Source organism: Halichoerus grypus, chromosome 13 (genome assembly GCF_964656455.1).
Source record: "Halichoerus grypus chromosome 13, mHalGry1.hap1.1, whole genome shotgun sequence".
NCBI lineage: Eukaryota > Metazoa > Chordata > Mammalia > Carnivora > Phocidae > Halichoerus > Halichoerus grypus.
This window is the reverse complement of record NC_135724.1, coordinates 14530504-14557480: the sequence shown is the minus strand read 5'-3', so window position 1 is coordinate 14557480 and position 26977 is coordinate 14530504. Positions and strand designations below refer to the sequence as shown.

The 26977-nt window shown below is 42.5% G+C and overlaps 1 long non-coding RNA gene and 1 pseudogene across 1 annotated transcript in view; one reads left to right on the top strand and one right to left on the bottom strand.

The window, feature by feature from the left end:
• Positions 1-26365, bottom strand: part of LOC118534185 (uncharacterized) — a 30032-nt gene extending 3667 nt beyond the window's left edge. Inside the window, exons 1-4 of the long non-coding RNA XR_004916532.2 lie at positions 26118-26365; positions 13036-13143; positions 1171-1276; positions 549-628 (exon numbers count right to left, since the gene is read on the bottom strand). This is a non-coding gene — a long non-coding RNA (uncharacterized LOC118534185). The remainder of the gene's footprint in view (positions 1-548; positions 629-1170; positions 1277-13035; positions 13144-26117) is intronic.
• Positions 9566-10846, top strand: LOC118534182 (bifunctional phosphoribosylaminoimidazole carboxylase/phosphoribosylaminoimidazole succinocarboxamide synthetase pseudogene; annotated as a pseudogene).
• Positions 26366-26977: the final 612 nt, after the last annotated feature.

Genomic DNA, 26977 nt, shown 5'->3' with positions numbered 1-26977 from the left:
CAAACTGATGGATTATATAATCTAAAAATGTAGTTTTCCTATTAAAAAGACAATTTGGAACTTGTTTATTTAAGTGGCAAGCAGCACTAACTTTTTTTTTAAGTTGGACTGTTTCTGGTTATAAAAATGCAGGGAGGTCTCATTTCATACAAAGGATGCATCTCTGAAGACCTTGTGTAATTCAAACCTGCATAATTCAAGAACGATTTTCTCAAAGGAATAAATATAAAATAAGACAGATGTATTCTCAGAGCACATTTACAAGTTGTAACATATTTTGGCCTTAAACCTGCTTTGCCTGCTCCCGACATTATATCTGATATTTCAGAATATCATCTGCCCTTCTTCTTGGCATCTTGTCACATATAACTTCCCTTCAAAAGCTATTGATTTGGGGGCCACATTTTTCAGTGTGAGCACTTTCATTGCTATTTTATGAATACTTAAGTGACATAGTTATGGGTCATAAAAATATTTTACATGATAATAACAGTGAGTGTTAAAATAATAGCATAATAGTAAAACAAAACAAAACAAAAACAACTCACTTGCAGGAGTTCCGTTGCACATAAAAAACAGCATGGTTTAGAGGATGCTGCAAAGCCAGGTTGGTATTTCTGTTTGTCACCTAAAGTGGAAGGCCATGTTATAAAAGTGTAAACAAGCTTTGCAATATTCATTCTGTCCATCTGCTTTGAAATTATACGATTCTTGACAATTTTTTAAAAATTTGATGGGATTGACGTATTTTTTACCTTCGTATGTGAATTAAGATTTTATTGGTATTTTTATATTCATGTTTTCAAGTTTACATATTCCCCAGGGCTGATTCCCCCCAAGGGATGGTGGGAAAAAAAGAAAGTGGGAAAGGGATATTGCATTGAAGCCCAGGGTGGCCAGTGAACGTATTCAGAAGACAGAAGGAGGATTTCATCTCGTACTGTGTCCCCAAAGCAGGAATTGCAGGGCTCACAGTCTCCAGAGAATAAAGATCACCCAGAACCCATGTTCACCCCTAGCACCTTCCTCCTATACCTCTGACAGGGGGCGTGGATTTAGGGTGGAAAAAGAAGTCTGTGTTTGTTTTAGTCGTCACTGCCCAACTGAGAGGGTGAAGTCCCTCCCTGTGAGCCCACTGCACCATTTGTGTCTACAGGGGCTGCTGCTCACCTCCACGGGGCTCCTCTGCTCAGGTGGCTGTGAACAGCAAATGAACAAATGACAGTCATTCTCAATGGAGGGTAGCAGAACCAACCATCTAGGTATTAGGGGGCTTCTGTGGTTTGAAAAAATATATATTATTCTTTCTTAAATGGAAAAGCAAAGATAGAGTTGCCACTAGAAGAGGAAATAGACTAACTTAGTTTAAAAGAAACTTATACGTGCCCTCCTTAACACCCATCACTGGGCTAATCCATCCCCACACCCCCCACTCCTCACAGAGCACTGGGTGTTATACACAAACAATGAATCATGGAACATTACATCAAAAACTAATGATGCACTGTATGGTGACTAACATAACATAATTAAAAAAGTAAATAAAAGAAACTTATAATTTATTATTCCACTACTAAGAAATACACTTCTTAAAATCATGGTGTACTTTTTCCCCTCCTTTTTTTATGCCTTATTTCTTCCATTATTACTATGACATATACCATTTTTTTTATTCTACTTAAAAAAACTTACTTAGAAGCATTTTTCGTGTCATTATTTCAAATCCTTCCAAAACATAATTGGAATGGCTGATTCCTAACCCAACATTGGCCTGTTGTCTTCTATTGGTGAGTATTTAGACTGTTTTTAGAAAATCGACATTGTAAATATATTATTCTCCAAGTGTAGAGAATATTCAGAATTCTTCTATTTTTCTAAAATTACAATATGATTTTTATTTAAAAAAATTTTTAGAGATTTATTTATTTATTTGAGAGAGAGAGAGCGGGAGTCAGGGAGGAGCAGTGGGAGAGGGACAAGCAGACTGCACTGAGTGCAGAGCCTGATGCGGGGCTCGATCCCACAACCCTGAGATCATGACCTGAGCCAAAATCAAGAGTCAGACGCTTAACTGACTGAGCCACCCAGGTCCCCCTACAATATAAACTGTAAATTCTTAAATTAAGAAGTTTGCTATACACTGATTAATACTCTATCACTAAATTCTTGAATTGCCTATAATTTTCAGGCCCTGATGATCCAAAAGTAACAAAATAACATCCCTGCCCTTATGCAACTTATATTCTAAATGTTTGCCACGGTGGAGGGAAAAGCAGTGAAAAAAACAAATATCAAACAAATATGTAAAACTTGGGTGGTAGGAAGTGCTATGGGAAAAAAAAATAGTAAGGTACACAATGCCAGGAGCCAAAAAGACATTTGAGTAGAGAGTTGAGGAAAATGAAGAAGTTAATGGGCACAAATATGTGGGGGGGAAAGTACTGCTGGTATAGAGGACAATAAATGCAAAGGCCCTGAGGCAGGGGTTTGCTTAGAGTGTTGAAGGAATAGCAAGAAGGCCAGGAACAGCAGAAACAGTAATACAGCTGGAAGAGTGGGCATGAATGTTATCAGAGAGAGTGGAGGTGGAGGGAAAGATTGTGTAGGGTATTTTGAATTATTATAAGGATTTTGAGTTTTACTCTGAATGAAAAGGAAGTCTTGGAAAGATTTTGGGCAGTTGATAGACATGATCAGTCTTCATGAGCTAAACAAAACTTTTTAACGGCTCTCTGTTTCTTCTTGAGGAGCTATGTAACTGGTGGGTAGATCCCTGTGCTAAACTAGGATGCGGTTAGAATCTAATAAAGAAACCTGCCCCACCACACCCACTATACCTGCAGACACATAAATAAACTGGTTAGGATTCGTTGAGCCCAGCTGAAAACGAAATCTTTTGCTACATTCATTCATTGATGGATCCCAGGGTAATTTCCAACATTAGAGAGATCTTCACGTAACAAACATTTATTGAGGGTCTAGTTTTGTCAAACACTGCTCTAAGCAATGAGGCTATAACAGAAAATAAGATAAGTAGCTTTCCAGCTATCATAGAGTTTACATTTCAGTGGAGGAAACAGACAAAACATAAATGAGGAAACATACAAATTAGTAAGTAATTTCAGATAGTGGTGAGTGTTGTAATGATGCTAGAGCAGGATAATGATTAGAGAATGACCAGGGGAATTACTTTTGATCATATGGTCAGTGAGGGCTTCTCTGAGGAGATGGCAATTGGCTGAGATGTGAATTATTCAATTAGACCATTTCTCAGTGAGTTTCGTTATAGCTCTTTGACCTTCTACCACTCTTGAGCTGCCACACAGAATGGGGAGCCTAGCATCATCCCGCTGTCCTCTCCACGGCCCCCTGGGAGCTGTAAATAAAAAGGAAGAGCAAGGATATCGCTTGACTGGCCATACCCCTCTGGCATCTTGCTATCAGAGAAGTGAAGGGAGGTGCTGGGTGATATATGTACCACATCTCCTCGAGACTCATCAGCAAATCAGATGGTAGGAATCACTGGAATGAAGACACGGCTCAGAGGGCCTAAAGAACTTCCCCAAGGTCATCTGGTTAATAAGAGACAAAACCAGAATATGAGCAACGAGAATAGGAACCAAGGGCTGTCTGTTTCCAAAGACCAGGTTCTTTCAACTAAATGACCCTGCCAGGGTGCCAAACTGGACGTTGGAAAATATAAACCACTAAAAGATACAGGGCAGAACCGATTCATTTGTAAAATTCTTCTAAGGGGGCAAAAGAGAGGGAGAGCGAGATCAATAATGCCGTGTTGTATTTTTAGTGATGGGCATTGAGAACAGCACACAACAATTTATAGAAAAGGAAAGGAATTTGTATTCCCTGGGGCTGGGAAGTTGTTAGACATTAATAGCAAGAAAATTGTTAGGGAGATGACAGGAGGTAAAGGAAACGTCCTTGCTTTCTCCCCTGCAAAAACCTCACTGCAGGAAATGTGGGAGAGAAAACAGGATTGAAATTTGAAGCAGATTTGGGGTAGGAAAAAAAAAAACACAGGAGAGAAAGATGAGAAAATTTGAAAGAAAACAATATGAAATGAAAGAATTTCAGAGTCAAAAGGAAAATAAGCTTACCTATTGTAAGAGGAGCAGAATGGCTAATTAACAAGGGGGATAAAAATGGCCTACAGATAATATTTATCATCTTCCCCAGTTTTCCTGTGGCTTTATTTGTGCCCATCTGTCAGCTCAATCTTTTCCAAGTGTCTGCTGCCACAAACACAGGCCATTAATTTATTGAAAATATTACTGACATTTGATTGCTTCTGGCCTTCCTATTGTTTCATTTTTAACTTCAAAAAAAAAACCAAAACTCTGTTTATTTGTTTGCCTGTTTGTGCTTTCATTTGGCAAGTGGGAGTTATGCCCAGGCTCAGAAACATAGTCTTCCCAAACTAAATCAAAAAGAAAGCTTGGGAAATGTCCCTGTGTCTAGAAGCACAGCCATCTAAATTCTCAAAACAATTTTGTCAAGTCTACCTCTACACACACCTCTGGGGTGAGGCATCTATTAGACCTGAAACATTCTGACGTAAACAAAGAAGGTAATGGCAATGTTGCATTTACTTGCCTTAGCAAAGAACACAGGTAAACGGGTGGTGCTTACTACAAACCCACCCAGTTGACATTAAAAAGGTAATCCATTAGACTCCCCTAAGAAATAAGTAGGAGATCCATTTAGAGGATACCCATTTTTATTTCCAAAACAGGGACAAAGAGCCGTTTTATCAACCCTGTGACAGACTAATATGAGTCACCCCAATTGAAACCACTAACAACCATCAAAGGAAGATAATTGCAACATTTTTAATGTGACATCATCAGATTTTTAAATCAGGCACTGAGTGCATATTACCAGAGTTGTGAAGAAGCAACTCTGCAAAGGGCCTGAGGCCTTGATTTGATTTCTTCAGCTCCCCAAGCTTGCCCCCGAAGAACAGACAGGCCACCAGGAACCTCCAGGTTGGCCAACAGACTCTGGCCCCCGGGAAGGGATTTGTGAGCTCTTCACTTCAAGGAATACCACCCAGGCTGGTTGGCTGCAGATGTGAGCTGCCTGTACTTCACTCCTCAGGAAGTCTGGGTGGGAGAGCTCCCCCCTCCCGATGGGCATGATGCTTGCCTCTTCATATCCCTGCTCACACTGAGCAGCTTTGGCCGGGCAATCACGGCCGCTCATTAGCTGTCATTCACTTGCAGGCAGCCTGGTGTGTAAGACAGGGGAGAGATGGAGAGATTAAAAAAGCAAGCAGCTTTCGGAGGCTTTGTGGGGGCAGGGAAAAACTATTTTTCCCTCTATCCATCTTAGGTTCATTGGTTGAAGCCCTTAAATCAAACTGATAAAAGACAGGTTAATGGGGTGCCTTGGTGGCTCAGTCGGTTAAGCATCTGCCTTCAGCTCAGGCCATGATCCCAGCGTCCTGGGATGGAGTCCCGCATCGGGCTCCCTGATCAGTGGGGGGCCTGCTTCTCCCTCTCCTTCTGTCTGCCGCTCCCCCCGCTTGTGCTCTCTTTCTCTCTCTCTGCCAAATAAAAAAAAAAAAGACAGATTAACAACAACAACAAAACACAACCCACATTTAATTACGTGTGTATGCTCAGGGATTTCACAAAGAAATGAGACTCCTCTAGGCAGCCAGATGATGGAGGGTTATATACCATCTTAGGCTAAACAAAGGAAAAGGGGTTTGGGGCTTCTGGGTTGGGGAAGCAAGTTATGGGAAGGTGACAAGTAAAAGTATGGTAAACAAGGGTGGTTTGGTATGGCTTATTATGCAGACTTTAGTGGGTACCTACTCCATTGATGGGAGTTGTTAAAAGTTCTCTCCCTCCATTTGGCAACTGGTTAAGGAAGAGAAGACTCAAAGCAAGACTCTATAGGATTCCAAATACGGATGACTAGACCGGGGGGGGGGGGGGGGGGATGGGCACTGAGCTAGGGACAGATGAGGAAGTCAGGTAGATGAGAAGGGGCTGGGACTGGGGAGGAGGTCATTGAAAATTAGTTTAAGTTTAGATGTAATAAATTCAAGAAGGTGGCAGGACATCCAGGTTGAATATGTTCCATGGAAAGTAAAAATGTTAGACGTGATCAGAAGTCAAATTTTGAAATTCATTTCACTTGTGTTGAAGTGAGGGCTGAAGCTTAGAAATGAGTGAGAGAGCCAGATACGCAAATAGAGAATTAAAACTGAAGTATGAAATCCTGGTCAACACTTAGCATTAGGCACCTGGAGGAGGAAGAGAAGCCAGAAGAGGAGTGAGACATTGCGAGAGATGAGACAGAGAACCAGGACCCCACAGGATTATAATATTTTAAATATGACTGTGTTTATTTTCTGGTAACAAAATGCCAGAAACTGAATGGCTTCAAACAACAGAAATATATTATTTCACAGTTCCGAGGGCTAGAAGTCCAAACCCTAGGGCTCAGCAGGGCCATGCTCTCTCTGAAGCCTGTAGGAGGGAAGCCTTGCTTGCCTCTTCTTGCTTCTGGTGGAGACCAGCAAACTGTGGTGCTCCTTGCCTTACATCTGCCGCACACCCATCTCTGCCCCCCTCGTCACCGGGCCTTCTCCCTGTGTGTCTCTGTCTCTTTTCTCCTAAGGACACCGGGCATATTGGATTAGTGCCCAACCTAATGATCTCATTTCAACTTGATTACCTCTGCAAAGACCCTATTTTGAAATAAGGTCCCATTCACAGGTAGCAGGGGTTAGGATTTCACATATCTTTTGGGGGGACACAACCTGTAACAATTAGCAATCTCAAAGAAGGAGAAAATAATTGGTATCCTATGCTTTTAAGGAGGCATAAAATGACTGAGAGAGGGTCATTTTGAGAGCTGATGAGTTGACATTACAGTACAGTGGTGGTAATGGAAGCCAGCTTTTAAGAGCGGAAGAATAAAGTAAAAGAGGCAACAAGTATGACCTGCAATTTAGAATGTGGCCGGAGAAAGCAGTGGGGTAGGCCTGGCAACATGAAGAAGCCAGTCTTCACTTCTGGGTACCACTATGGCCCCAAACACAGAAGTGCCCTTACCCGGATCCCTTCCACATTGCTCTGTCATTTCCCAGCTTCAGAGTTCGTGCACTCCTGAGGGGCACCCACAAACATCCCGTTTCCTGTCTGAAGGCCACCCTGACTCATTTGTAGGGCATAGATAACTAATGTGCCAGTGAATGAGTAGCGCTGGGACCCAGCCACGCCCCCCCACCCCTTTCCTGGAAGGCTTTTTGGTGACTCACTGGTCTGGTATTCCCAAAGGAAGACAGAAGATTTTCCTAAGATTATTATATTTTTAAGGTTTAAACATGAGGACTATGTAACTAAGGCTATATGCTTTTATTTTTTATTTATTTTTAAAGATTTTATTTATTTATTTGACAGAGAGGAAGACACAACAAGAGAAGGAACACAAGCAGGGAGAGTGGGAGAGGGAGAAGCAGTCTTCCCACCGAGCGGGGAGCCCGATGCGGGGCTCGATCCCAGGACCTGAGCCGAAGGCAGACGCTTAACGACTGAGCCACCCAGGCACCCCACTATACACTTTTAGACAGTAGAATGATTCATCCCCAAAATTCCTAGAGTGTGCAAGGAGAGGGGGATCAGATGTACAAGCCCAAGCAGGAAAGTTTGGGAAGTGACTGAGGACCCAAACCAGGGACATAAAGTAGGACCCAGCCTAAGGACATAGACAGCAACAGGATCCAGGCTACGAAGCAAGACCATTGCCCACAAGGTGGGTACAGAGTCTCCCCACAAAAGGCCTCCCTCTGACATGGGAGGATGGATTACAGATTCCATTCCAGGATCATCTGCCCTGGTTTTCCGCCTCTGGGACCTAATTTGTTATACATCTTCCTTATTCTAAAAAAAAAAAAAAAATGGCCCTGCTGATACACTAGCTCCAAAATTGTGTTCATTCTCTCCACGTAACATAAATGTGTGTTAACAAGGAACCCAAATCTGGTATATGCAGGAGACTCAAAAGTGAAGAACTTCAAGTTGGATCAAATCTTGCATAACTATAGGCTCTGAAGGGGTCCAGAATAAGCCACCATGGCATAAAAATTATTTTGAGCCAAAGGCATCTGGGTTCCTGAAATCCCTTATCTGCCTAAAAGCAGAGTTTCCCAAAAGAACTTAACCGTCATAAATCCCCTCCTCAGAGCAGCTCTAATTTTCTCTTCCTAGAGAATAGAAGTTGGCATCACACCCAAAGAGGCATTGCCATGAAACTCTCCTACCACCCAAATATTTTCCTAAGTGCTCATTTATCTTTCAAAAACTTCCTTTGGTTTTCCATCAGTGCCCTTTACCCATTCCCCACTAAGAAGGCATTTGTCTTCCCAGAAGTGTCCCTCTGTTTCTCCCCATTTCCTGTTAAGATGATATGTAAGCCCCAAATTCTGCCTGCCTCCCTGAGCCGTATTTCTCTGCAAACTCCCGCGCATACATATGCAATTAAATCTGTTTATTCCTCTTGCTAATCTCTTTGTCAGATTAATCTGCAGGCCCTCAATGGCTAAACTTAAGAGGGTAGAGGAAAAGTTTTTCTTCCCTGACAGTACTTTGGAAATATTTGCATTCCAGACCATGATAAAAGAGAGTTGCTCTTGGCTCAGTTGTCTCCAAGGATAGCATTAAGTCAACTTAGGGAAAAGCTCGGGAGCTGATACTCAGGGTTGATCAGATTTCCCCTAGAGGGAAAGGACATATTACTACCACTCTTCTCCAAGACGTTTGGATGCTCCCAGTCATAAAGCAGCTACCTGTACCCGATGACTCATCAGCTGTCTTGGCTACCAAACAATGGAAGCCCGAATCATGACCCTCAAAGATATCCAGATCCTATTCCCTGGAACCTACAAATCTTACCAAACACGGCAAAAGGTTTTTTGCAGGTGTGATCAAGTTAAGGATCTTAAGGAGATTATCCTGCATTATCTACACTTTTACGTGGGCACTGAACGTAATAAGAATCATAAGAGGGAGACACAGGGAGATTTGACTACATAAGAGGAAGAGGGTGAGGTGAGGTTGGCAACAGAGATTGGAGTCATGTAGCCTCAAGCTAAGAAATTCTTGAAGCATCTAGAAGACAGAAGAGGCAAGGAACATATTCTCTCCTGGATCCTCCAGAAGTAACCAGCCCTGCCAACACCTAGATTTTAGTCTCATAAGACTCATTTCAGACTTCTGATCTCCAGAACTGTAAGAGAATATATTTGAGTTGTTTTATTTTGTTTGTTTGTTTGTTTATTTATTTACTTACTTACTTTGAGAGAGAGAGTGTGAGCAGGGTGGGGGGGCATGAGGGGCAGAGGGACAGGGATAGAATTTTAAGCAGACTCTGTGCTGAGCACAGAGGCTGACACCGGGCTCGATCTCACAACCCTGAGATCATGACCTGAGCCGAAATCAAGAGTTGGACACTTGGAGCCCCTCTGACCACTCCTCTTTTCCAGAGTCTTGCCTCTCTTCCCAGAGTGGCCGCTGCCCCCAGCCTACACAGAATAATGGCGACAGCTGAGGTACTGAATATTGATAAAAAACTCTATGAGGGTAAAACAAAAGAAGTCTATGAATTGCCAGATAGTCCAGGAAAAGTGCTCCTGCAGTGCAAGGACCAGATTACAGCAGGAAATGCAGCCAGAAAGAATCACCTGGAAGGTGATATAAGGATAAATAAAATAAACTACCAGTTGTATTTTTCAGTTGTTAAAGGAAGCAGGTATCAAAACTGCTTTCCCCAGAAAATGTGGGGAGACAGCTTTCATTGTACCTAAGTGTGAAATGATTCCAGTTGAATGGGTTTGTAGAAGAATAGCAGCTGGTTCTTTTCTCAAAAGAAATCTTGGTGTCAAGGAGGGATATAAGTTCTACCCCCTAAAGTGGTAGAGCTGTTTCTCAAGGATGATGCCAATAATGAGCCACAGTGGTCTGAGGAACAGCTAATTGCTGCAAAATTTTGCTTTGCTGGACTTGTTATAGGCCAGACTGAAGAAGATATCATGAGTCATGCTACACAGGCTATTTTTGAAATACTGGAGAAATCCTAGTTGCCCCAGAACTGTATGCTGGTTGATGCGAAGATTGAATTTGGTGTTGATGTAACCACCAAAGAAATTGTTCTTGCTGATGTTATTGATAATGATTCCTGGAGACCCCAGCCATCAGGAGATTGAAGCCAACAGAAAGATAAACAGTCATATCGTGACCTGAAGGAAGTAACTCCCAAAGGGCTCCAGTTGGTAAAGAAAAATTTTAAGTGGGTTGCAGAAAGAGTGGAGTTGCTTCTGAAATCAGAAAGTCCGTGCAGAGCTGTAGTATTGATGGACTCAACTTCCGATCTCAGTCACTGTGAAAAAATCAAGAAGGCTTGTGGAAATTTTGGCATGCCATGTGAACTTCGGATAACATCTGCCCGTAAAGGACCAGATGAAATTCTGAGGATTAAAGCAGGGTATGAAGGGGGTGGCATTCCTACTGTATTTGTGACAGTGGCAGGCAGAAGCAATGGTTTAGGACCAGTGATGTCTGGTAACACTGCCTACCCAGTTATCAGCTGCCCTCCACTCACTCCAGACTGGGGAGCTCAGGATGTGTGGTCTTCTCTTCAACTACCCAGTGTTCTTGCCTGTTCAACCATATTTTCTCCAGAAGGATCAGCCCAGTTTGCTGCTCAGATATTTAGAATAAACAACCATTTGGTATGGGCTAAACTGTGAGCAAGTATATTGAACACATGGATTTCCTCGAAGCAGGCTGACAAGAAAATCGGAGATGGCAATTTATAAAACATCATTGCTTTTTTGTTTGTTTGTTTGTTTGTTTAGAAAAACTATACATTTCTTGTTTAGTTTCAGAAAAAAATCAGGAGGAAAACTTTTAAAGTCAATCAAAGAAAACAATAAAATTTACTAGTGAATAAAAAAAAAAGAGAGAGAGAGAGAGTTGGATGCTTAACCGACTAAGTCATCCAGGCACCCCTATTTGAGTTGTTTTAAGTCTCCAAGTTTGTAGTAATTTTTTACAGCAGCAATAAGAAACTAATGCACAAATTAGCCTCATATTTGGAGGCCCACAATGTCATCCTAAATGCAACTCAGGCTCTCCCTATATGTGCTCACTTAATCCTGCCTATTTAAGTTAAATGCCCCAAATCTCCGATTCTCCCACTCTTGCTCTGGTGGAGTCTTTTCTTTCTCCTTATCTCTTTCTGGTGCCACCCTGCTTATCCTTCTTCCCTTCCAATACAAAAGGAAAGAAAATCCGTGTCCCAGTTAGTCGAGAATGGAGATAGCACATAGGGACAAGAAAGAGAGTGAGTTGCCTTCAGGATGAATCCAGAGGGGGTGTTATTAGTAATTAAGGGCTTGCTGGTAAATGTTCTGGCACATTAGTAAAACTTTGGCAGGTTCACTGCGTCAGCTAATATATTAAATACCGTGTTTTATAATGTGCATAAAGAGGAGTGCCATTTAGACCTTGCCAGGACCTCTTCTGAGAAAGCTGTGAGTTCTCAGATTTTTGGAAAAGGATTCTTCCAAATTTCTAGGCAAAACAAATTAAAGAAGAAAACAGAGCTGCTCAGCTACTTGACTTTTTTCTCTATTCACACCTTCTGATTATATAGGTTTTTGTAGAGGAGTCAGGAGTTAACATCTTAGATCAGTCCTTGGCCCATATTAGCACTGATTAAATGTTACATATTATTATTATTATTAAAATTATTTTCTCTAATGATTCTGAATTAGCTAAATAATTACTCCCTCCTTTCCAAAAGATCCTTCAAGAATGTTAGAAAATCAAAAAGGGATGCACAAAGGTCAAACTGGATTTTGCTTCTCTTTAGGAATTGCCTCCTGCTTCAGGAACAACTTTTTACACACGCATCTTGCATTAAAATGGGATTTTCTTTCCTTCTCTTGCCTGTGTGAGAACAAGTAAATCTGTTGTCCTGTCAGAAATACTTAAATTGACCTCAGTCATGGATCACTCCTGACTCTTCCAAGTGATCTGCCTTGACCACAGGCAAATCCATAGGACTTATTCCAAAAATATGATGGAAATCTGGATTTGCCCAAAAATCCTAGAGGGAAAGCTTAAGGAAAAATATTCTATGCTTGGTTGCATCCAGAATCAAGACTTATTGGGATATGTGAAAACCCAAGTAGTCTGGCCCCACACTTTGAATTTGACCTCTCGCCTAATGATGCTTTCCCATTTCCGGGCAGTGCACCCCCACTTCCTCCTTGCCTACATTATTTTAGGATCTTCCCTCTCTCTACACAGTCCCTTCCACTTCCCTGATTTTCCCACCTCCAACTCCACAGTAGCTTTCTCTGTGCCTTACCCATTTTCTTCTGAATGAAAAGAGTCTTGGAAAAAGGAAAGGTAAGTAGTGCTACAAACTTGGGATTCATTTTTGAAAACCGTACATACATTCATATGTATTAAATCAACGCAGGGAATAGAGTCACAATAGATCACAAGAATGGTCTTCAAAGTAAATTGTAGCGTGTTGTATGGCTCAAATCTACTTATAATCTATAAAGAAATAAATTAACTTGTGTTATCCATCCCTCCATTCTTATGTGCTTGGGGATCTCATATCCAGCAAATGTATAAAGTGGAATTTTAACACACACAGACCCTTCCGTGTTATTAAAGAACCTAAAATTTATATACAAAGGTGATATTCTCAATGGTCAGCTCTTTCATAGCCTTATTCAATCTCAGCCTCCTTTTCCTCTGGGGCTGTGACAGAGGCCAGCTACTCCAGCCTGGAAATGTAAGGTCAGCTCATGATCTATCTCGGCAAGTATCACTGTACTTCCAGAGCACACCTGGTGGGAGCAATTACTTGTATTTCCAGAAACCATATTTGTCTGAGAAATCTTCACATCTCTTTTCTCTCCTAAAAACAATTAAAATAAATTCTAAATGGGGAAGTGACCACTATATTTCAGTCTACATCACATACCTTATGTTGCTATGTACTTCACTCAAGCATGACTCCCAACTGCTGTTTCCAGTTTTGTGGAAAGCACAGCTATTCACTGGCCATAACTTTAGTGAAGGGAAAATGATTCTGGATAGAAGACATAGAAACAACTAATCATTGATCTGGCCATATCACTACTTCAAGACAGGGCTATTTTTAAAACTTACTCTATCACTTGCTAATGCCAAGTATTTGCAGTATTCCATACTCACCAAAATGTTAGAAGTCTACCAGTTTGAACTAGCTCTCCCTGCCCCAGTATCTAAGTCTCTTTACCAAGTATATTACTTACCTATTAATAATGGCATAAGCTGAGTAAGCTTTCCTTAAGACTAATTTAAATAAATCAGAAGATAAATTAACTATGTCCTTGGATTTTATGCCACTTTGGTAAATAGCCATGTACAAACCTTCAGGAACACAGTTAAAAATAAGAATGAGTACACTTTCCCCAAAATGCCTCATGGCTGTCCTTGACAATTGTCTCAAAAGATTAAGAGCACATATCTAATCCCAAGACTCTCCTGTCTTCAATAATTCAGCTCAGTAAACCTTTATCAATCATTTACCATGTACAAATGACTAGGCTTGTCATTTTAGTGGGCATAAAGATAAATAAGACATGGTACCTGCCCAAGAAGAACTTATTCATTTCTCATCCATTAAGATACTGACACCGTTTTAGTATCCGATTTTATTTTCTGTTCCCAACAAGACTTGAATTAGAAAAAATCAAAGCATGTCCTGCCCTTTGTGGCATGAGCTGAATCTATAGTCAAAACACTAATGTTAAAATAAAGGAGGAAGAAAATATTAACAATCTTCTTTCCAGGAAGTCAGTTTGTGTTGTTTAGAATCTCTTTTCTCAGAGCAGTTTTTTTCCTCAAAAAATTCTTAGGTCAGTTCTCAACTATTTGTTCTCATTATAATTTTGCTTCTGGTTTACTCTGAGACCCATAGGTAAAATCTTATGCTTTATTACGTGAGAGCAAGGGAATCTAGCTTCCTCATAAGGAAAACAGAAAACTAGTGAGAAAAAGCTCTTGAAAGAATGAACCCCATCATGTCCTGTGAAACTTGAAGAGTTCCCCTTAAGATGAAATTTTGAACACAGACAAAATGCTGAGAGTTAATGGTCAGAGACAGCCAATTTTAATGAACTCTAAGGAGATCTGGTGTTTAAATTTGAATCAGAAGTGTGAAATAAAGAAAATGCTTGCCTGTGTTAAGAGGGCTGAGGTTGGAACAAACAGCAACCTTTTCTTTGATACCCTGGAGTCCTTTGCCTGGCTCAGCCAACAGGTCAGTTTAATGCACTGTCATGAGAAAATGCTCTAATTTGAGTCTGGACTTGCTTAAAGGCTACATAAAATCTAGTGGAGTTGTTGATGTGTAGGGGAGGAAAACAATTTTCTTTCTATCTTTCTTAGTTCTTGGCTGGGGCCCCTATAACAAAAGACAGACTAACAAGAGAAAAATTGTATAATGTATAATTCATGTATATATAAGAGATACCCAGAGAAAAGTGAGTATCTCTAAGAAGTGGCTTAGAGGGGCGCCTGGGTGGCTCAGTTGGTTAAGCGACTGCCTTCGGCTCAGGTCATGATCCTGGAGTCCCTGGATCGAGTCCCGCATCGGGCTCCCTGCTCGGCAGGGAGTCTGCTTCTCCCTCTGACCCTCCCCCCCTCTCATGTGCTCTCTCTCATTCTCTCTCTCTCAAATAAATAAATAAAATCTTTAAAAAAAAAAAAGAAGTGGCTTAGAATTTCAGCTTAAATACCATGGTCCGCTAAAGACAAAAGAAGAAGTATGGCGGAGAGGAAGGTCAGTTATGGGGAGGTGACTAGGTAAAGCATAACAAACAAAGGTAAGTTTTGTTATTCACATTTAAATCAATGCTTTCTCTCTTGACAAAAAAAAAGATTCTCTTGTATTTCAGAGCCATTCTTCTCTTCCTGATACAATGATACAGAGAGGGAGACACCCCTCAAAATGGAGACTTCCTTTATAAATGTAAATTTCCCTTACAAAAGGGTAACTGCTACTGTGTTTTAAATTAATTACCTAATAACCTTTATTCAGGAAGTAAAAGTAACTGAAACAGTGGTTCATAAGGTACGTCACACAAGGCTTGTGTGCAAGGACGCTGCCCCAATTCCACACTCATTCCCCCTCAGGTGCCCTATTAAGACGTTATTCTGGATAGCCACAAAATGGTGGTAACATATCCAAAATAATACATTAGTATCAATGCATTAAAACATTTAGGGGACTCGGTGGAGAAGACAAAGGGCAGAGAAGACAGCAACGTTGAAATGATCAAACTTCTAACAGCTAGCATCCCTCCAATTTTATATTAGGCTCTTTGATTTGGGCACTCTTTTTCAATGTAAAAACAGGGCACGTGAACCCTTTTCTGCTTTCTGCTCAGCTTCTCCCAATGTGCCATTCAAGCCTATGCAATATTTCATAAAATAAATTATTTTAAATATTTTTCAACGATGAGAACAATAAAGAAAAGAGCCATGAAAGTAAGAACATCAATTGCTATAGTTGCATGTATGATCCGTGTTTCTTGATCAATAGGAATACATCCATAAATATTCAGAACTGGAAGTGACCTTGAAATTTTTATTACAACCATTTCATTTTATCAGCTTCAAATACCAAAACTCCAAGAGATTAAATTGCCCTCACTCATGTCTCCAGTATGCAGTAGAAACTGCAATAAAAATCAATTAACAAAAATGAAACCACTTTCCTAACATATATGCTACAACCTGTTTACAATGAGAACAGCACTGCTAATATCACAGAGAACGTTGCACCATTATTCTTCTCTTCCTTGCTCCAGCCCCCTCTTAGAGCTCTGAAGGAGGAACAGGTCATCAACAGAAACAGAAAAGGAATGACAGACATCATCTTCCTTCTCCCATCTCTCCCCAAGTATCACAGAGGTAGTGGGAACTAAGTAAAAATATTATGCCTGTCAGGAATTGGGGGGATGTCTCCTTGTGTGAGTGCCCTGCATGGGGGATGCAGCTGACACCAAAGAACAGGACAGGAGGGGAGACCAGGCACCAGGAGCACAAAGTGGGCCCAGCAGCCCCTGTGCTACACAGTCCCAGGGGGACCATGCACGATGGCTCCTGGAGTTAAGCAATGGGGGACAAATTTGTGCTTTCATGGGAAACTATGCATTGTCTGGACTCTAGAGGACTGGATCTACCGTCTGGATTATATGATTCCAAGGGAGCTATTTTACAACTGTGAATTGTATATGACGGATGGCAATGCAAAATAATGCTTCGCTGTAAACATGCAAATTCAGTCCCATCCCTAGAAGTTTCATTGACTTCCCTTCTAATGTAAAAGCTAGGTTAGGGTGCTTCTGCACATTCATTTTAACATTCCTGTACTCCACAGATTGGTACTTTTTTTTAACTTTTCCCTTGAACTGGTTGTAACATCTCACCAGTTTGAGTTAAATAAAATCTTCAGCATGTGTTCATTTTCATATCTGTATGAGAGTTGTGATTTTTATCCTTTTTAAAAAATATTCTTTAAGAATCCAGAGGAAGAACCTACCTGGGCCCTTCCCTGTGATCCAGCCACAAGCACCCAAAATTTGATAGAAGGGAAGCCATAACTGGGAACTATAGCTCACACCTGCTCATGGTACATTAGCATAGCAATAGACACTTCACCCTAGAGGCTCAGGCTTTGTTCCTTTCTTCCCCCTGGGTTCCTTAGAGGTGAAAATCTATTACAACGGGGGAGGGTGTTTTAATTCACATCTAAGTGACTAGACCTCAAGCTGAGTTTGCATCCTCAATCCACTGGAACCTGGATTCATTTGCAAGTAAATAAAATTTAACTTTCCTTTCTGAACAGTCCTTAATGTCAGTGACAACAAGGAGCTCTAGCAAAATTTTCATAACTAAAGGGTACGCTTTGGCTTTAAATGCTAAGTAAGCTCTTTAAAAAATAAAAATAAAAACCCTGGCCCCCTTCCTATAGTATTTAACTTTCCAACCTCTACCCCCTGCCTGCTCTCCTTCTATTGGAAGGCACAGTATTCTTTATATCCTTCACTAAAACAAATGTATTTGGTACCTAAACAGACCAAAGCTTATCAGGAATCTCAGTCTGTTGGAGGTAACTGGGGGCTCTTGGGTCTTTTGCTGAAACTCAGCCACTCAGAAGAGATGACACAGTGGATAAGAGAAGAACCAGGACGTAAAAATTAGTGGTTCCAAATTCATCCTTGGTTTTCCTACTATACCCTAAACTGAGGACAGTGGTTTCCAGAGGGAAGTGTAGGAAGCAATTATTCAAACTTACTTATCTTTATTTTTAACTTAAGAATGATTTTGATTGTGTTTTGTTTTGCAAATATTTCTGCATATTTTGCAATATAATATAGCAGTATTATAGTATATGTACATAATTTATAAGTGAATGAATAAATAAATATGTCAGGGGCGTATGCTCAAAAAATGTATAAGGATGACCAGTCAAAACCATTTAGAGCCTTTTCTTTAGTGATACCGGTGAACGTTAACTAAGCCCTGTGTTCCCTAACAGCAGGGATGGTAGAGGGATTCTCTCACCATTTTGTGTTCCCAGGAAACACAAAGGACTACCAAAGTAAGAGCCACCTCCGTCTTTCTTCAGTGATTCAAGGGCTATAAAATAATGGTTAGGACCAACTAGAAAGAATTATAAAAATTAGAATAAGCAAAGGCAAGTTCTGAGATGCTCAGGGCTGATTGACCCTTAAAATTGAGTTGTTTTGGATTGAATTGTTTCCCCTAAAATCCATACATTAACACTCTAATCTCCACTCTGCTTGCATTTGGAGATAGGGACTTTAGGGAAGTAATTAAGGTGAAATGAGGTCTTAAGGGTGGGGCCCTAATCCTATAGGACTGCTGTCCCTATAAGAAGAGATATCAGATATCTCTCTTCCCCTTCCCCCATCCCCACCCCCCACAACATACAAGAACAGAGGAAAGACCCTGTGAAGACAGTGAAAAGGTAGCCGTCTGCAAGCCAGGAAGAGCATTTTCACCAGAAATCAACCCTGAAAGCATCTTGATCTTAGACTTCAAACCTCCAGAACTGTGAGACAATATATTACAGTTGTTTAAGCCACCACACCCCGCCCCCCATGTATGGTATCTTATTATGGCAGCCTGAGCAGACTAATATACTTGCCCACTTAACCTCCATTGATCAAAAATAACTGTTACAGGGTAACCCTCCCGGGTCCCCTCCCTCTTTGGGAGGTTTGTACGATCGCTCAATAAACTTTGCTTTACTATCGCTCAAAAACCAAAACAAAACCCAAACAACTGTTACAGCGGAAGACAGTAGGGTCTCTAGGAGAATGCGGAGCAATGGTTTTCCGTAAGAAAGAAATCCCCCGTGAGAAGCCAGGTATAGGAAAGGGGGAAAAATCTTTTCCTTCTACCCATCTTAGATGTATTGACCATGGGTCCTGCAAATCAGACTGACAAAAGAAAAGCAGAAGTTTATCAACATGTGCATCATGCATACACTTGGAAGTACCCAGAGGTGAGTAACTCAAAGGGGTGGCTAGAACGTGGGCTTATATAGCATCTTAACAAAAGAGTAAGTTTTTAAAGAAGTGACAGACAAAGGAGAAGGACTGTGAGTTTCTAGGGTGGCAAAAAGTGTGGGAAGGCAAATATCTGGGGAAACCAATGGAAGATCAGGGCTGGTTAGTCAAGTTTGCTGTGAGGATTCTCCTGGTGCCCTTTCCCTACTGATAAAGGTCTAAGGCTGTCTCTGGTGATTATCTTTTGTCCTTTCTGGCAGAGAGGGGAGGGAGGACACCTTTATATCCTTATGTCCTGCTTTTAGGCAAATAGGGGGAGGGTGGAGAACTGTTCTTATATCTACTTCTTCTCAGTTGCCTTCAGCTCAAAACAATCCTCCTGTCAAAGTGGCATATTTTGTGGTGGCATATTCTACTGCCCTCCATAGGGAAATCTTTCCATCTCCAAAAAAACATATGAAAATTAATTTCAACCTCCCACCTTCAAGCCCACAGTGCAAAAACACTTGTGAAATTTTCTTTCAGTAATTATAAAGCCACTCCATCCTGAATGATTTCTAACACCAAATTAGAAAGTAGGAGTCCTGAAAGTCAAAAGAGCAATCATCTTTTAAACTCTAGGAAGATACAAAGGAAGGGTAAGTGTAAGTGCACGTTTCTTTAAAAAATATCTAAGCTGAGAGGCACCTGGCTGGCTCGGCTGATGGACTACGCTGCTCTTGATCTCAGGGTTGTGAGTTCAAGCCCCACATTGGGTGTGGAGATTACTTAAAGATAAAATCTTTAAAAAATTCATCTAAGCTGACTAGACCATCTTTCAACTTCTTTCTGCCATTTGGAGTCTACCTGTGACTTACCTGCAGCTACTTGGTGTTTCTCTGTAGCCTCCATGGCTTCTCTACTCCCAACACTCTCTGCATGTTCCTTTCTGGCTTGGAATTTCTTAATGCCTCAGAATCTTTACAGTGGGATTTAATACCATCTCCAACCACCTTGGCTCACTATCCGAACTCAAATCCCACTTCATCGAGCCTTCCCTGACCTTCCTCTCAATTCCTATAGCATACACCTGTACTAAGCTGTCTTAGTCCATCTGGGCTTCTATAACAAAATACCGCAGACTGGGCAGCTTATAAACAACAGAAGTTTACTTCTTACAGTTCTAGAGGCCGGGAAGTCTAAAGTCAGGGTGCCAGTGTATTTATGTTCTTGTGAGAGCCCTCTTCCTGGTTCATAGCCAACATCTTGCTGTGTCCTCACACGGTGAAAGGGGTGAGTGATCTCTCAGGAGCCTCTTTTATAAGGGCACTCATCCCATTCATGAGGTTCCACCCTTATGACCTAAGCACCACCAAAGGCCCCACCTTCTAGTACCATCATCTTTGGAGTTTGGATTTCAACGTATGAATTTTGAGGAGGCACAAAACCTTTTCATTGGCCTAGTGATTCCAGATAGAATCACTGCAAATTGGGGAGGACGTATCTCCAAATGGCCCAGAGAGGCATACTTAGGGAAACAACTGTATTGCCCTCAGTGAGGACAAGGACTGGGTTTCTGGATGACCAGATCTGTGAGGAGGTAGGTGTGTGGGAGAAAGAGGATGACCCTCAGACACAGTCCATCTCTCAACCTAGTGTCTCTCATCTAGTGATTTCACTTTCAAGGATGGTTTGATGTCCATTTTAACAGCTCTCAGACCATTAGTCTGGGCCAATTTCTTGTAGCCCTTCTTGATCCGAACGCTCATAATGTCTCACCCTTTGGATTAAATTCTGTAAAGAGATGTTCTACCACTAGTATAAAATATCAGGCTAGAGGAAGGGCCCATATTGTCTACGTAGCCGTAGCTCTGAAGATGGTAGTATAGCAGTGAAAATTTATAATGAGAACCAGATGTCTCACCCAGGACCCCTCGTGGAGAGATCACATCCAAGTCACATGACCATGCTGTGCCTCAATCTTCTTCACTCTTAGCCTAGAAGGAATTTTATAGGCTTAGGTTTGCAAAGCCAATTTGAAAGCGCTATTCATTTCCCCCTGCACACCCTGGTATCCAGGTACATGTTAATGCTTGCCTATGGTTTTCAGTCTCAGGAGCCTGGCTTTTCAGAGCCACTGTTAACTGGACTGAAAATATTACCTTGTAGGACCTATGACTTTAATGTTGAATTTTGAGCTTCTGAAATAGAAGTTGATAAACTGGGTGTGGGAAAATTACTTAAGATCTTCTCAAGAATTTCTATTCCCAGTTTGCAAGAATCCTGAAGGAGAGAACCTCCGCCTGGTTTATTCTGTCTCCCTTCAACCCCCCCCCCCCCCGGAGACAGGTTGCAAACTAGCCTTTGCCAGAGCCAGGCTACCACATAATGTTGCTGCTGCAATGGCCATGACCTTAATTACTGTTGCCTATTATTCAAAAACACTAATTGAGTCATGGTCCCATTGCAAATGTGACTTAACTTGCTGTTTTACTGCTTGCTCAGCCACTGCAAATAAAAAATAATGGCAGTTGTAATTAACTCAGAACCAGCCATATACCCTGCCCCTCCGCCCGTGACGGGTAAAAGTTCAATTAAAAAGTAAAGTTATTAACAGAGTAAGGTTCGGTCACACATCTGTCATACAGAGTGTGACAGGACACAAAAATTACCCCATGCCGCTAGTGAGGGAATCCCTAGACACCTGTGGTAACTTTGCTTTGGGGCTTTCAAGATAAATAGCTCTCTCTATCAAGCAATTAAAATTACTTCATATATAGGGTCATATGATTAGTCACTTTCCCCAAAAAGTCTAAATAGAGGTGTTTATTTTACATGAACGATATAGCAGTAAACTACTAAACTAAAAGAAAAACAGGGATCATGAAGCAAGGCTAAGAATATAAGAACCTTATAGAAATGTCTGCAAACTACCCAAAAGGTTAGTTATTAGAAAACTTCAAAAAGATATGTGACACAATGAGATATTGCTCACATCCACGAGGATGGCTGTCGCGAGAAAGAAGGACAATAACAAATGTTGATTAGGATGTGGAGAAATTAGAAAACCTCATGCACCACCAGTGAGAATGTGCAATGGAACAGCCACTTGGAAAACAGTTTGGTGGGTCCAAAAAAGTGAAATGAGAAGTGTTCAAATGACCTAGCATCTCCACTTCCAGATATATACTCAAGATTAAATATGTCCACGCAAAAACTTGTACACGAATGCTCACAGCGGCACTATTGATAACAGCCAAAAAGTAAAAGCCACACAAATGTCCATTGATCGATGGATGGATGAACAAAATATGGTCCATCCATACAACGACTGTTATTCAGCCAAAGAAAGGAATGAAGCACTGACCCATGCTATAACATGGATGAGTCTTGAAAATATGGTAAGTGAAAGAAGCCAGTCACAAAAGGTCACATATCAGGGATGCCTGGGTGGCTCAGTCGGTTAAGCGTCTGCCTTTGGCTCAGGTCACGATCCTGGGGTCCTGGGATCGAGTCCCGCATCGGGCTCCCTGCTCAGCGGGAAGCCTGCTTCTCCCTCTCCTGCTCCCCCTGCTTGTGGTCCCTCTCTCACTATCTCCCCCTGTCAAATAAATATATAAAATCTTAAAACAAAACAAAAGGTCACATATCACATGATTCCATGTAGCTGAAAAGACCAGAGTAGGTAAATCTATAGAGACAGAAAGTAGAATAGTGGTTGCCAGGGCTGAGAGATGGGGCTGTAGTAGAGGAAAAACCTTTCTCATTGGCTGGATCCACAAATCATACTGATAAAAGACAGATTAACCAGAAAAAAAAATTAATTACGTATGTACACACAAGAGTTTCACCAAGAAATGAGATGCAAGGTGGCAGTCAGATGACTGAGGTTTATATAGCATCTTAGGCTAAACAAAGGAAAAGGGGTTTAGGCTTCTGGAAAGGTGGGGGGAGAACAAGTTATGAGAAGGGGAGAAAATATATGGTAAATGAGGTTTGTCTTGTTAGGCACATAGAGTCTCTCAGGTGATAAGGGTTGTCTTTGAGAGGAGGTCTGGAAGCACCTTTACAAAAGAGGAAATTTATACTTAATTTTTAGGCAGTTAGGAGTTGGCAGTAAAGAACTTTTTTTTGCTGGGTCTCAATTGTCTTTAGCACAAAATAATCTTTGTGCCAAAGGGCATGGTCATTACTCAGCCTATTCTGTCAATCCAGTGGCCTCTTACCACATCCACTTTAGGCTAGACGGCTACTGCCTTCAGGAAGCAGGGGACCCTAGCAAAGCAAATAATTGAGACAATAAAGACGCAACTCAGAATGAAAACAGAAGAATCGATATAGGCATGGTCCTTTATGTTCTTGCCTGGGTGTATGTATTTTATTGGGATTGCAAACTTTAACCTGCAAATAGGGAAATGTACACCTTCCTTCTGGTCACAAGTAATCTGGCCTCCCACAATTTTCATGAGTTAAAAAATTTTAGCTACATGTCCAAACTGGTTTAAAACTAAATCCAGTCTGATAATGTACGCGAGGCTTTAGGAAGCATCCAGTATCTTTTAGATAAAGGTGTTCAGCTCTCAGATAGCTTCAGTTTCCTCCAGTTGATCCACTGTAGACAACTAGATGTTTAAGGGAAATGTGAAGACTCTGCCAGCATTCTGTGACTCGTGGAGATGATGATCTGCTCTTTTCTGGCTTGAGCACTGCTCTGGTGGTACTTTCAGGCTCACCAACGCCCAAATTCACTCAACCCTCGCAGCTGTAGACCTCTGGCCTTTCCTACAGCCAGCTTGCAATCCCCGTGGCCCCTGCTCCACAGTCCCAGCCTCAGCGCTTGATGTCCTTTCACCCTACCTGTGTGTGTGGCCCCGGGGCATGTCCACTGCTCTCAGCTCAGCATCTGAAGCCGGGATCCTGGGCAGCCTAAGGTAGTTCCATCCAGAGCCTCCTCCCTAGCGTAACCGACAGGACTACCATTCAGGGTGAGCTGGGCAGGTCTGAGAATTGATCCAGAGAGATTTCCAGGGTGCTAATGAGCGTCTTGTTTTGACAGAGGCCTTCCTCTGCCTTTGGCTTTTTTCTCTCCTTACTTGAGCCAAAGCAAAATGAGGCAAAAATCTGGGCATATACAACCCATTTGGGGTCTTCTACCTCCCTTTACAGATCTCTTCTCTACATACCCTGGGGCTGGAAGAATCAGGCTTTGCCCCCTTCTATAAATCTCAGTTCTCACTATCATATCATGTCTACCCTCCCTAGCAGAACGCTCTGCACGGGGTTATCAGGATTGGGCTGTGTTAAAGAGGAGAGGGGAGTGCAGGTGGAATGAGTTGGAAAAATATTTTCATTCTCGTTTGCCTGTCAGGGGCTGAATGCTATCTCATCTTTCCTGTATTCACACTCTAAAGTGCTGAATCTCCCTGTCCCATACACTCCCCATCCCTTGAGCCAAGGCAAGTCGATACTTGGGGCTAACTAAGCCAAAGCTTGGCATTCAGAAAGGTGAAAGAGAAATGCACATTAATACTTTTCAAAACCTTCCCCTTTCCCATATATGTACACACCATTTGATGGGAGTGTTCAGTAGTTAAGAATATTAAGGAATCCTGGAATCGTTTTGAGTACTCAAGTACTCAAAAAATGATACCATAATGTATCATTTCTCTAGATCAATAAATGCATTTTATTGTGCTAACAGCAGATGCCCTTGTACTACGATGAAAGGTAGATGCATATAAACGGGAGACATGTAACGTAAGCGTCCATAAGAGTGCCCTGGAACCAGATAGCCTGGATTCAAATCCTGACTCTGCCACTTCCTTTTGGCAAGTTGCCAATCCTGTGCTTTCGTTTCCTCATTTATAAGATAGGGGTAATAATTTATTTTTTTATTTTTTTTAAAGATTTTATTTATTTCAGAGAAAGAGAGAGCGTGCTCAAGCATGAGCGGGGTGGGGGGGTGGGGGGACAAGGGGAAGAGGGAGAAGCAGACCAGCACCCTGGGATCATGACCTGAGTGAAAGGCAGACGCTTATCTGACTGAGCCACCCAGGCGTCCCAAAGGGGTAATAACTGAGAAGGTGTTTGTGACAAATACAGAAAATACACCTGTAAAGGACTAGAACAGTTTCTAGCACGTAGTAAAAAAATGCAATAAATATTGTTATATGTGCATACAGAATTATGATATGCATATAATTGTGATATGAATCTGACTCCCATATATCCCAACAAATATGGGCCAGGTGCTGTGCTAAGCATTAAAATTCCATGTCGAACAAGACAGATATAGTCCTGCCCTGTGTGTATACCAGAGCTCACGACAAGGACCCACACAAGCTCGTTGTAGCTAGACAAGATCAGGGTGTGTTCTCTCAGGGAATTCCTCAGTTAGCTCTAGTTATATGGCTTCCTGGAGGCCGGTCGGGCCACACCCCTCGAAATGTCGCCCCAGTGGGCATGTACGTTCTTTGCCAACACTATGCGGTCAACAGCCTTTCAGCTCGGTTCACAGCTCTGTGCATGCCAGGGTGTTTGGTTCTCCCCAGGTGTGTGGACAACCCTGGGACTGAGTTCTTCCACCGATGAAACACAAGGGGGCAGTAGCGGCACTTGGGCTGTAAGGTGGTGCAACTCTTAAAAAAACGAGCCCTGCAAAGAAAGGGAAATAAAGATGATGCAAGGCAAGGTAGGAAGGAGGGAGGGGAGGAAAGAGGAAGAAAGGAGGGAAGGAGAGAGAGGAAGGAAGGAAGGAAGGAAGGAAGAAAGGAAGGAAAAGAAGTGCAGGGTAAGAAGAGCTGAAGACAAATTGTAATGTTTTGGCCCCGGGCCTCGCTCCCTTGTGGACAGGAGGCAAAGCGTGGGATTAATGCACCCACGTGCACAATGGGGAAGACGTCTGCTGTGGAGGGAGGAGTGAAAGGCCAGCAGACCAGCGGCCCTGGAGCCCCGCCAGGAGGGCCTGCCCCTAGGGAAGGCTCGCCCACTCTCGGGCCACTTAGCCACCTGCCCCCACCCCCCAGCAGCTTTAGCACCCGGTTCGTTCCCCGCACTGGCCCCAGGAGGCAGCCTGGGAGCTGCCATCAGCCACTCCAGCCTGAGAGCTTTCCCCCTCCTCAGAGCCAGCTGCAGAGTGAGCCGGGTGTCCCAGCCACCACACCCTACCCAGCCCGAGCACACCCGCCCACAGTCCATTTTCTTTTTAAGAGCTTTACTACCAGGAAACAGATAAGAGGTAACAAAAATAAGCAGACAGCGAATTACCAAGATAAAGGCAATCTTTTATAGCCCCTAGAGTAGAACCTCTAGCTCTTACTTTCTTTTCAAAACTAGATTTTTCCAGAGAGAGCTAAGGTGGCCAAATGTCCAGGTTTGTCCATGTTGGCCCAGGACAGAGGGGAGTCCGGAGATGGGAAACCACCCGCCCACCCCCGCTAAGACTGGAAGAATCTTGCACAAACCAGGAAGAGTTGGCAGCCTCCAGGGGGACTCTTACCTGCCCCTCCTCTCCTTCCGACAAAGATTCCAGACTCAGACTTGCACAGTCACCCGGTCAGGGGCTGAACAAAAAGGTGGGTGTTCCGGCTTCTCTGGGCACCTATTGTCTCAAGTGGGCAGTTGACATTACTCAAGACCATTAGGAAGGAATCACTCAGTAGGTGATTCTGTCTCCTGGGACCCCTCCTGGTTCTGTGCAGCTTCCTTACCCAGATGGGAGGGAGGAGGAGGGCGGGGTTCTTTCTGGGTGCTCACCTGGCCATTTTTTAGGGAGGAGTTACATTCTCAAATGCAGGAAACCCTCCCATCCCTGACTGCCCAACAGCATTTTGCAAACTGCTATTTCCTGAAAGGCTATCTTAAAAACCATCTCCAAGTTAAACAGGATTCTTCGCAGCATGATTTCCAGAATGGTGATATGCTAACACCATGCATTTCCTAGAGGGACTCAAGGATGCAGCCCCTCCCAAACCATGAAACCGCAGACTTTCCTGCCTTTGCTTCTGGGAGTTTCTAGAACAGCTTCCAGAACCTGTGTTCTAAGAGCATAGGACCCTGGAGTCTTTGATCCCACCTGAGTAACTCTGGGGCTGTCTCCTAGTGATAACCAGCACTCTTTTTCATGGAGAAATCACACAGAATGCTGGAGGAACTTCCCCGAGGCGGACCGAGCACCAGCCGAGCCATGCCAAGCAGTGGGCAGCGGAGTGCGCCTGCGTGTGCATGCATGTGTGTACCTGTGTGTACATGCATGTGTGTGCATGCATGTGTGCGCCTGTGTGTGCATGCATGTGTGTGCATGCATGTGTGCGCCTTGTGTGCATGCGTGTGCCTGTGTGTGTGCATGCATGTGTGTGC